Source organism: Pseudorca crassidens, chromosome 14 (assembly GCF_039906515.1).
Source record: "Pseudorca crassidens isolate mPseCra1 chromosome 14, mPseCra1.hap1, whole genome shotgun sequence".
NCBI classification, from domain to species: Eukaryota; Metazoa; Chordata; class Mammalia; order Artiodactyla; family Delphinidae; genus Pseudorca; species Pseudorca crassidens.
In genome coordinates this window covers 81226361-81238602 of record NC_090309.1, presented here as the reverse complement: position 1 = coordinate 81238602, position 12242 = coordinate 81226361, and positions in this window count along the sequence as shown.

Sequence of the window (12242 nt, the reverse complement as noted above, 5' to 3'; positions counted from 1 at the left end):
AATCCCCTGTAATCTAATTTACACATCACTGGCAGATGAAATTTACCAAAGTTTAGCTTTGATCGTGTCAGCCCCTACCCCAAATCCTTCCATAGGGGCCCCCCTTCGAATAAAGTCAAGCCCCTTATTCCAATATTCACATCACTCTTTACTCAAGTCAAAGGGAGCTACCTCGTGTTCCCTGAGCAGAGGGCATATCTCACTTCTGTGAGGAATACTGGTCCGCACCTCACCGTGATGGTCTCCAGACCTGGATGAGAACAGAGAGAACTTTCTGGAGGAAGGCAGAGCTGAGCCTCCACAATGGCAGGTTCAAGGACCTCCCCGGGAATCAAAGAAGTAGGCAGTTATCCATGCAGAAATCCGGGTCCATCTCCAGAGGAAATCAGGGGTCACAGACCAGAGCAAACAACTGGGCAAATTCTGAGATTCAGGAGCACTTTTGCTCTCCCACCTCTGTTCCCTACATCTGTGCCTTCTTCCATGAAAACCCTTACAACAAAAGCAGCTCTAGGGCAGGAGGGCCAGAGGGCTGAGGTGGCAGGATCCCACCTGTAAGAGGTGGAGAAATCCCTGAGGGAGACAGTAGTTGTTGAAAGGGGAATAAACCCTTCTGGGGTGGACCAGGTGAGCCTGGGACGGAGAATGGGCCTGGTGGCTTGGACGTGGGAGGGGCACCCAGGTCGGGTAACCAGCTCAGGACAGTAGCAGGAAGTCATCTTCGACTGTACGTCAGACAGAGAAACAAATGAATCCTGAACAAATGAAGAAATCTCTGCCGCCCAGCAGCTGCCCACTGCTTGTTCCAAATCAATAAATAAACGAGCACAGCACATCTGGGCCCCTAGACCATATGCATGGTGAGAAGCCTTGTCTGTGCTGCTTCCAAGCGCTCTGCCAGCACCGATGTTCTATTTTTTCCTTTTTTTTTTTCTCTTGGATACTAAATGGAAATAAGGTCTGGGAAGGTGGGCCCATTTTCACAATTGAGAGCACATATTCTGAAGTTGGCTTTGGAAGAGTCTGTCTTTTAGCGAGTGAAAGTGAAGTGAGAAATGAAAGTGATTTGTGTTTGTGCTTCACGTGTTTCTCTATTTGCTTTAAACACAGACAATATTTAGTAGCACGTGCAGCTTCTAAATCCTCCTGATATTTCCAGAGCCGAGAATTGCTGGCAGCCTAACATAGAAACTTAGTCCAAATTGGTTTCTTTTGTAAGAAAGAGAATAAGAAGCAGGGGGCCACACCTGAAGGCTGGTGGCCTTTTTCCTCATTTCCGATCCATCTATAAATGTATAATTACCATCCTCTGCACAAGAAAAGGCAAAGGAGTGTCAAGAATAGCTTGAACCAAAGAAGTGACAATGTCACGTGCTGGCTGGAGCTGAGTCATGCAGCAATAATGACCATAATTTGGTTAGGTTTCTACTTATTACTATACACGTTGTTAATTGGAATCAAAGAAAGAAAATTACTGCGAGAGGTAAGTAGAGACAGAATGACTCCAGGAAACCAGGAAAGAAGTGAAATGAAAAACAATCAGGCTAAAATAACTACCAGGAAAGAATGGAAGAGAAAAGAAACGCAGATGTTTTATGCGGCATTCACAGGAAGCCTGTTGGCGCTGGCTTACTCTGCATTTCTTCTAAGGGGTTGACCCAACATGAAACCAACTAAATGACACTAGCAAACGCCACGTGTGTTTTCTACAAGAGAGGAGCTTGGCAAGGCTGCCAAGTTGACTGTACCCCCTTCCTTACAAGAAATCATTGCAAGCCAGGTCCAGAAAGCCAGACGACCACAGGAGCCCCAGCCTCCTGAGCGACCACCGTCAAATCAATAAATGGAAGAGATTCTGGGATTTCCCCATGTCAATTAATAATTAAACTTGGCAGGACCGATAACCCATGACTTAAACCAGAAGCCAGAAAACATTTTCAGTAAAGGGCCAAATATAAATATTTTAGGGCCATGCCGTTTCTGTCTTAACTACTCAACTCTGCCGTCCTAGTGTGAAAGCAGCCAAGACAAGACATCAACAAATGTACGCATCCGTGTTCCAATAAAACTTTATTTACAAACACAGGCAGCAAGACAGATTTTGCCACCCCCTGAGTTCAGTGACCACAGCAAATTCTATTTGCAGTGCTTGACATTTAGATGGCGCCCTGGCTTCCTTCTTCACTGGTTCACCTCAGGAATCCGCAAGGAGGCACAGTAGGGATGGCTAGACTCATCCGACGGACGGGGAGTTGGGGCTTCACAGAAAACAGGCACAAGGCACAAGGTCACACAGTCTGCAGGCAGCAAAACTGGGGTGTTCCCTCCATGCGTGCCTTGGGCCCCCATAATCTGGTCCAGCTCCAGTTCCTGCGGCTCTGCCTTCCGAGGACCTCTGGCTGAGCAGTGCATCTGCACGAGCGCTGTGTCTGTCCTGGCCTGCTCTGTCTTTCTTGTGAGGCCTCTTCTCCTTCCCTCCATCTCTCTGCCTGAACGAGCTTCCTCAGAGTCAGATGTCAACTCCTGCTAAAAGCAGGTACCTCCCCGTGATCCACAGATTAAGTAAGACCTACGTGACCTTCCTGACTCAGGCCACGGGGCTCTCCTGGCCCCGGCCTCTGCCTAGCTCTCCATCCTCACCCCTCGCTGAGGTCTCCTAAACCTCAGCAATTTCAAAGGGCACGATGTGCCCACAAGTTGTCACGCTGCGCCAGGCCTCTGTGCCTTTATACGTACTGCTTCCTATGCACAAAAGCCCACCCCCTCCCTCCACCCCTTATCCCGGGATGTCTTTGTTAGGGAGACCATGGTGGTACAAAGGACTTAAAAATTCCCCAAGAGTTAGAAAACCTGGGTTCTAAGTCTAGTTCTGCCAGGGGGACTGGTGACCCTCTACTGGCCAGCCTGCCCTTTGGCACTCAGCTCAGTGTCTCCCCCAGAATGCCCCTGACCTCATCCCACGCTGGGCCGCCAGGGCTCCTGTTCATATCCTCTGTGGTGATAAAAAGCCCCCCACTGTAAAGCCTCCCTGTGCCCACAGCCTGAGAACATAAGGCACCTGGACAGAGATCCTCTTCCTCAACTTTCTATTCCCAGCACGTGGCTGAGTGCTTGGTGAACGGTGACTGAGTGGATGGATAAATGATAAAATCAGTGAACAAAGTTCACAGATGAGGGAACGGAGAAGTTCTCACTCTGACTTTCTCATAAAGGGTTAGGCTGAATAGAGAGAAAATTTTTAAATTTTCCTTTGCTTCTATGTAAAATGTAGACAGTTCTCTAGTTGTGCTTCTGATTCTTCAGATTCCAAATGACAAAATTAGCATTCTGTAAGGCTACCTGTTAATACGCTGATGCTGCAGGATTTGCAGGTAGAAAGGTCTTTGCATGGTTGAGTTCCCCACACTGCTGAAGCATCCGTGACAGCTGACTTGACAACAAACTCCCAGCTAAGAAGCCCCACAGTACAATTATTTCAGCTATATTCAAGCCAACTGACGTTACACATACAGAAGGATGAACAGCAAAACTGTATTAATGAGGTTTTGCATAAAACAGAAAAATAAATGCGTTCTGCAGCAAAACCTACTAACAAGGGGCTCAGTGGAGTATGGAATTAAGATTTCACAAAATAGCTAGAAAGGCGGAGTTCGTGTTTAGGGTGCCCAGGGAGAACGTAGAGAAAAAGATTACCCTCTGAGTTGGAACAGCAGACCTTTTGTCCTGACTCAGATATTCAGCAACTCACTTTACTTACCTAAGACTCAATTTCCTCATCTGAACGATGGGGGTGATAATCTGGGCCTGCCTGCCTCACAGAGTGGTTGTGAGGTTTTACTGAGATGACCTCATTTTCTAAACTGTAAATAACTGTAAAGAGGCAGAAGGTTACTCTATTGTCCATGCTTCTATTTAATCTAGCAATTATTTTCACCAAAGGACAGCAAGATGCTTCCCATATAAGATAAATGTGACCCATGTGTTGCTTTCCACATTTAGCCTTCTGTTGGAAATGAAACAAAAATGCACTGGCTAGCACCACAACATAATTGGGGAAAGGCTAGCACACAATAATGAAATGTCACATGCTAATAGGAGCTCCCCAAGAGATGAGGTATCGAAATCAGATTTCAAAGGGAAGAGCCCATTCCACCCAATTAGCAAAGACGGATCAATTTCTAAACACGATCTTCTCGCAAAATAAATATCAAAATCTCAGTCATGTATTTTCCAACTTTCCTGGGGCATTCCACGTAGATGACTCAATCCAGGGGGCACTAATTGACCACCAGCACTGGGTCAGGCCCTGTGCTGGGAGCTGAAAATACAATACGACCCAATCCTGAGCTCACAGTCTAAGGGGGAAAATAAAGGATTCGACAACAGTGTGGGAGGAGGGGATGGTACAGTCTGAACAAAACGCTGAGGAGGCACAGAGAGGGGAACCATTCTCTGCATGTGTGTGGGCATTTCCCCACCCCGCAGTAACACGGGTCGAAATGGTCCTGCATTGTGTTTCATTCTGTGATCTGAGAGCATGGAAAAGTGCTTCTCGCACCGCCACTCAAAAATGCCTTTCCCAACATCTGGCAACCGCCAGAAACCCACATGTAATGGGTTTCAGATAAAGATATTCCTGTTTCTAGTTTTTCTTCCAAATCCCTGCTACTCTGGGCTGGGGAAGAAAGGACTGTTTCAAGATCATTTCACGTGAATTATCTCAGTTAATCCTCACTGCACTTGGATGAGTTAGGTTCTATTAATCCAGTTACAGAGGAGGTCACTGAACCTCAGAATGGTTAAGTGGATTTTCCAGCGTGGCACAGCCAGCAAACCCTGGATCCTCCACTCCAAAGCCTGAGTCTTCTCAAATGCTGCATCAGCTCAAGCATCCAGCCCTTCTCGGCATGGTATGAACCATCTAGAATGGTTTCTAGGACCCTAGCCTCAGTAACATGGGCAGCTGAGTCTGAGGTCCTGGGGCAATGGAGGTTCTGATGAAAATAAAGAGAAAGGAGTTCTTGGGTCTGAGATGACAACATCCTGGGAGGGGGTTAGGGTAGAGAAAGAGAAAGGAACAGACACTGATAACTGCAGAGTTCCCACCGGGAGTTATCAGAACCTTACATGGCAACGCTCCCAGCATGCAGTGGACATTCACGGGGCAGTAGTGCTTTATTACCACTGCCCCAGAAATGTACTGGCCCACTAGAGTCTTCAGGGCTACCCAGATCTCCTTGTTGTGATTATTCTTAACTATACCAGAGGTGTGTCTGCCAAGCCCCCATCTTACAATAAGGAACTTGAGGTCAGAGGAATGGTCTTGGTTACCAAGACAGAAAATGCTAATTCCAGAGAATTCTGGAGAATTCTCAAGAATCTGGGGCTTAGCTTTGCCTCCACCTTCGTAAAGGACTTTGCACAAGTCTTTATCCTTACCTGTGAGATGGGGGTTCTCCTAGTTAAATTACTTTCAACACAAGGCAGAAAATAATAAATTAATATAATTACTACAGGGATGAAAGTATATCCAGTCAGTAAACAAGTTGATGCTAACTTACTAGGTGTCACTGTTCACTGTGCAAGCGTCAATGATACCATCCGGCCCACCCTATGCTGTGGTCAGCAGGTTCCTCTGGAAAGATTCAGAACTTGAACATGGGTAGATAATTGCATTGACAGTTATACTTACTATCATCTTGGCCTCTCTCATTTGAATCTAATCCTTGAACCTAATCCAGCACTTACATCTAATCCCCTACAGCATTATTATTTCACATTTTATAAATGAGCAAATTGAGGCTCAGAGGTATTGAGTGACCTCCCCAGGAAAAGAAAACAATAATAAGTGTAAGGGAAGGGCTTGAATCCATGTGCTCTGGTTCTGAAATGTGTGCTCTGCTCCAGAAACATCTCTGGCCTGTTGGCCATATCCTTTATCTATAATGTCCACTATATTTTCCCTGTAAGAATCCAATATCTTTTTTGACACTTTTCATTTGGAAATAATTTTCTACTGACCGAAGATATGAAAGATAGTCCAGAGTTTTTCCTATACCTTTCAACCAGCTTCCTCTAATGTTACAAAACTTTGGTCCATTTATCAAAACTAAGAAATTAAATTGATATTAAACCACAGATTTTATGAGAATTTTCTCAGTTTTTCCAGGAATGCCCTTTTTTCTGTTCCAGAATCCAATCCAAGATATGATGTTGCATCTGTGGGATGTTGTTGATTAGACTGAAGTTCTAGATTTGGGGAGAGGGTACCACAAGATGGGATGTCCTCATCACATCATCAATATTAGGGACATGTGATCAACATGACTTATGACTGCTGAGTGTAACCTTATGATGAAGGTGCTGTCTGACTTTCCCTTACTGTTCTCTATTTGCTAAAAGCTAGTCACTAAGTCCAGCCCACACTCAAGGAAATAGGTATTAAGCTCTGCTTTCTGGAGACAGAAGCATCAAAGAATTTGTAGTCATATGTAAAAAACACCAGTAATTAGTAAACATGTGAGGAGATACTTTGTGCCTATGTGAGGAGATACTTTGTGCCTATGCAAAGGTCCTGTTTCTCCTTAAAGTTTCACTGATGAATTTTAGAATGTATCAATTGATCTTGACTGTAGCTATCATAACTGCATTGCTCTAATAGTGACTTTTTTATTTTTTTATTCCTTATATATTTATTAATTAGAACTCTTCTATAAGGAAGATTTGCCCCTTCTCCCCTATTTACTCAGTCAAATCAGTGTATTCGTTTCCTTTTCTCTCCCTGCCCCAGCCCTAGATTCAGCCGTTTCTCCAAGGAGCCCTGGTTCCTTTTGCTGGAGAGTAGTATTTAGCAACCAGTATCTGGGAGCTGGGTATGCTCATTGCTACTGAGGTGTCCCTGCTTGTAGCCTTTCTCAGCAGACAGAGCTACGAAATAGTTGTATGTATAGTAGTTCACATATAGTAGTTCACGTATGCTGACAAAACTCTCCTCGACCAAACTCTTGCTGGCCTCCTCTGTGCCCTCTTCTTGACTAGATCTTGACCTTATCCCCATCCTGGCCTGTGGCCGACCCAGTCCAGTCTTAGCAAAGAATCTTGCAAGGTTTCTTGATATCTAATCACCCTTGATACCTGGTCAAGTTCCTAACCCCCCACCTTTGATAGCTAAGTTCTCGACATGCCTTTAGCAAGAATCCCGTTGGGTCAGTTGAGCAAGAATCCTCTACCCTCGATATGTCCTCTTAGTACTTTTCCATCCACTGACCCCTTCACTCTGTTGGCTATATGTCTCCAGCTGTCTTTGCTGTATTCAGAGTTGAGCCCAATCTCTCTCCCCTATTGAACTACCCCTATTGCAATAGTCCTAATAAAGTCTTCCTTACCATTTTTCATCAGCTTTAGAATATTTTTTTCTGTAACAATATATATATACACACCTATAATGATTTCTGTAACTATCTAGCTGTACACACACTCACACATCAAAATAAACATGAGTTCATATTGCTATCTCTATATCTAATCCAGCAACTCAGGGTTCATTCTAATCTTCAGTGCCCCTTATTTGTATTTTCTTTCTCTGACAGTGAGAAACTCTGTTCTCATTAGCTACAGTTTATGTACTTATCTGTTAAACCCTAGCAGACATGTAGTTTCAGAATTGCTAACCTATACCCTGTGAGAAACCACCTTACCAATCAGAGTACAGTGTTGATCAGTAGTTCTTTTCCATCTTTAACCTTATAACATCCAAGCAAACCACTATTTTCCAAAGTTTCTTAGGTCCTTATTCCCCACGACCACCTCCACTGAGGTTGTGTCATATAATTGTATACAGTTAGATTCATTCATTACAGATTGCATTCGATCCTGGGATCCCCTGCCACTCTTTATTAGGTGAAGGAAGTTCCCTTCTATTCCTAAATTGCCTACATTTATATCACGAATAGGTGTTAAATTTTGCCAAATGCTTTTCATGTCTCTATTGAGATGATCATATAGAGTTTGTATTCTTTCGCATCTTAATAAGTGAATTACGTTGTTCGAACTCCAAATGTTAAACCAATATTGCATCCTTGAGACGAGTCCCACTTGGTCATGACGTATCACCCTTTTATGCATTGAACACTTTGATTTACTAGTATTTTCTTGAGAATTGTTGCCTCTATGTTCATGGGATGCTAGGGTGATGCTAACCTTATAAAGTCAGTTTAGAAGTGTTCCCTTTTGTATTTTCTGGAAGACTTTGTGTAGAATTGATATTATTTCTTCCTTAAATATTTGGTGTTATTCACCATGAAACCATCTGGGCCTCTCGCATATTAATCCTAGCTATTTAAATTCCCTGTCAGATAGTCTCTACATCTGTGTCATACCTGTGTTGGGTTCTGATGATTGCTGTTTGGGATTTTTTGGGGGGGGGGGGGGCGGGGGTGGAGGTGTTGCTTTTCCTTGCCTTTTCAAACACCTTGTGATTTTTTGTGGAAAGCAAGACATGAATGTATAGGACAGGAGAGACTGAGGTACATAGTTTCTATGTCTAGAAATGGGTATGCCTTTCCTTTGGCTAGGTCTCTAGTGTCAGGGGCTGGGCTGGGCTTGAGATTTACTGTTGCCATAGTTACCTTCAGCATATCACAGTCTTCAGAATTCCTGTAGAGACAGCTTGTGTCTAGGGTTTACCAGGGCAATGTCTGTTTGATTCTGAGTTTGCTCTTCCTTTTGTGCTGTGACTCAGAAAGGGTCTCCTTCCATATTCTTGTCCTCTCCTATCCCTTTTCCAACAGTATTCTGCTCTATTTGTCACTGAAATCTCCTTAGGGTGGTGGTGGGGATATGGGTGGGAAGGGGCCATCTCTGTAATTCTGATTAGGAATTAACCTCAGGCCTGTACCTCATCCCTGGGTTCCTGGCGTGTGGCCTTCTAGGTGTTCCTGCTTCCTCTCTTCTGCAGTTGTGGGCTCAGCACCTGATCCTTCCCTTCCCCAAGGAGCAGTGGTCCCCCCCACTGCCTTTCTTCAGCCGCTCTCCTGAGTTTTCCCCAATGACCATGGACAGCATAGTGGCCCTTCCCCAGGGCCCCAGATTAGGGCTCTTGTTCTGTAGCGCAGATGGAGAGAGGCTGGGGCAGAGATTCTCATCTCTCCCTCATGGCTGCTGTTTCCCTCACTCAGATCTTCTGTGAAATAGATGGGGTTCATAGACCTTGTGGGAAACATCTGTAAGAGGAGACAGACCCCCAGTTTCAGCAGCTGCAGAGGTTTCCCTCTGTCCCACCAGCCCACACCCAGCCTTCACCAATCTGTCAGCTCTTCTAGCAGACGTCCTCTTACTCACGTTGTGTCTCTCCCAGGTGAGCACGTGTTCACATCTTCTCTCCCTGAGGGCACGGTCTCTCCTTAGATTTCCTACAGGTTGTTATCTCTAGGCCCTCAGCTCTCTGATAGTCTCAAAAACAGACATGAACTTGAAATAGGCCCACTCTTTTTCATTGCATTGGTGGTTAGTAGTACTCCTTCCAGCCCTCTGTGTCCTGGGGTGGAAGCTGGATTCGTATCTTTTTATGGCTAATTTTTATTTTAGTTCTTAAGGCTTAATTTGAATAAGCTAAAAAGTTAGCTTAATGGGAATGTCTTATTCCAATTCACATAAATCTTAAAACTTTAAAAAAAACTTAAAAACGATCACCATAAATCTAACTCAGAGAAATCTCTTTTAACACATAACACACAGTACGCACATAATTATAGAATTTGGGGGGGTATCACTTAGACCCAACAAACACAAACTTCCAACCTTCCTGTTTTTTTAGACTCCACAGGCAATTAAAAATGAGAATAAGTTGAAGGCAGACAGAAAGCTTCCCTTCTGGCACAGCAAGAAGCTGCTGCTACTGTGTGGAAATGGAGAAGACGTTACATTTTTACTTTATTTATTTTAGTTTTTGCCACTTTAATACTGACAGCCATTTTATTTTGAGTTCATTTTTAATTAGTAGTGCAGAAGAAGAGAGTCAGAGTCAGTCCACGGCAGGGGAAAAGAGTTATTCTAGGCAACTCTACGCTAATGATAATCTGGAAAGTGCTGAGCAGAGATGGATTTCACTAATGACAAACTCTACACTAGGAGTGTTAGTAAAGGTCACCAAGGAGGTTACTGGGCCTTGAAGGGCCTGGTTCTGAGAGGTGATGGAAAGGAAGGAAGGAAATCCATACAGAGGCTCCGGAAAGACCTATGGACTGGTCACGGGGGTGGGTCGAGCCGGAGGAGAAAGCTGGGCGTCTGCTGGCGGAAGTTCTGACTGCTGGCTGGAAGTTGGCGGAGTTGCACTCCTGGGTTCTGAGCAGGGGAGATGCTCTAAGGAGGTGAATTTCTCCAGCAGGAAGGATGGAGGCAGGGGCTCCCATGGGGACCATGGAGTCCAGAGGCAAAGCACTCACGGTCTCCCCAGGGTGCTGCAGTACGATGACGAGAGAAAGAGTTGAGGGACATGATGGAGGCAGAATAGAAAGGATTGTTTTATCGCCTGAAAATAGTGAACAAAGAGAAAGGAGACAAGGATGGCTCAGGTTCTAAGCCTCAGTCCCGCCTTAGCAAAGGCAGGTGCAGCGGACCAGGCAGCGGGAACAAGGGGAGCAGATCTGGCTGCCATCCCAGCTCTGTGACTTCCTGGCTGTGTGACATCGGTCAAGTTACCTAACCTTTCTGGCCTAGATTCCTAGCTGTAACACAGGGATACTGACCTCAAAGCCTTTGGCACAGTCTACAACAGAAAACATACACAAGATGCTTAGCACAGTTCCTGGCTCAGAGGACGCGGTCAATGGCTGCCTGTCATTCTTTAATCTTGTATCCAGCAAATGGCTACTGGAATCTTCTCTGTGCCAAGGACTCTGCCCAGCAGGCAGAAAGAAAGACATTGTCCCTGCCCTTTTGGAGCTTGAAAGTACCAAGAACTAGGGGTAGTAAATGGGCCCTAGAGCCAGGAAAGGACTGAGCTGGTACCCAGAGTGAAGGACCCCCTGCAGCGGGGAGGGGAGGGCTGAGGAGGGGAGACGGCAAAGCACGACTTCCACACACTTCCGTACCATGTCCATCCGAGCTTGAGGCTCTCTCCCTGCCCTCAAATCCCTCAAAGTGCAAGGCACATGCCCGGGCCCACGTGAGAAGCAGCCCCACCTTTTCTCTCCATCGACCTCACAGCGCACCCACCTTCCATCAGCTCAGCCCCCATGTTCTCTCAAAGCCAAAAGGGCCAAACAGCAGCCGCGGAGCTTCTAACACGAGAAAGCAGGCGGCTTGAGGCTCTGCCTGGAACCGACTCTGGCTCCCTCCTCCCTCCCCCGATGACCACCGGCGGCCTCCGTCCCACAGCAAGCGCTGACTCCTGTCCCACCCCAGGTCAGACCGAAGCCAACCCAGCTCAAGAACCAGAGACCATCACCAAGTCACCAGGCTCTGGTCCCCCTGACCTGGGACTGGCCTCAGCAACGTGGCTCCCTCCTCGTTCCTGAGACCACAGCTGGCTCTGCCCTGGTCCCTGTCCTCTTTGATCAACACACGCATCCCGAGTCCTACACTGATGAGATGCTGTCCGCACGTCAGGGCTGAATCGCACAAGACAATGTCCCTGCCTCAGCGAGCTCTGCCTGAGCAATTACGGGTGATTAGAAGGCTCTGTGAGGAGTGTGTGGCAGAGAGAAGGGGGCTCTGGGGGCCACAGAGGAGAAGCAGCCAGGAGCAGGCCGAGGAGCCGTCTGCAAGGAGGTGACGTCTTAGCTGAATCCCTGAGGAAAGGTAGGAGTTCTGTCCAGACTGCCCGCCTGCAGCTGCAGCCCTGTCACCTGCACCACGGCTCCCAGATGCCAGTCACCTGCCTGCCGAGAGCTCAGGCGTCACCTGTGCTCAGCCTTCCCGGTGCCACGTTACAGGCCCCTGAAGGGCCACACCGCTCCCTCCTGCCAGACCTCCTCCAGGCCCCCACCTGCTCAGGCTGCCTCATCTCCCCTCCTTTCTCGTATGTAGTCCTCTCTGGGCCTTGCTTTGCGGCTCCCTCCCATCTGCTGCGGGAGCATCCCTGCTGCTCAGGCAACGCTCAACCAATCAAACCTCGTGGGCGTGGCCCTCTGAGCTCAGCCCAGAGGAGGAGGGGGTTTGCGGGCCATGGGGTCTTCCAAGGGGCCTGGAAACGACCCTCCTCCCAGCATGTCGGCAGCGCCTGGGCCTGTGAATCTAAAACA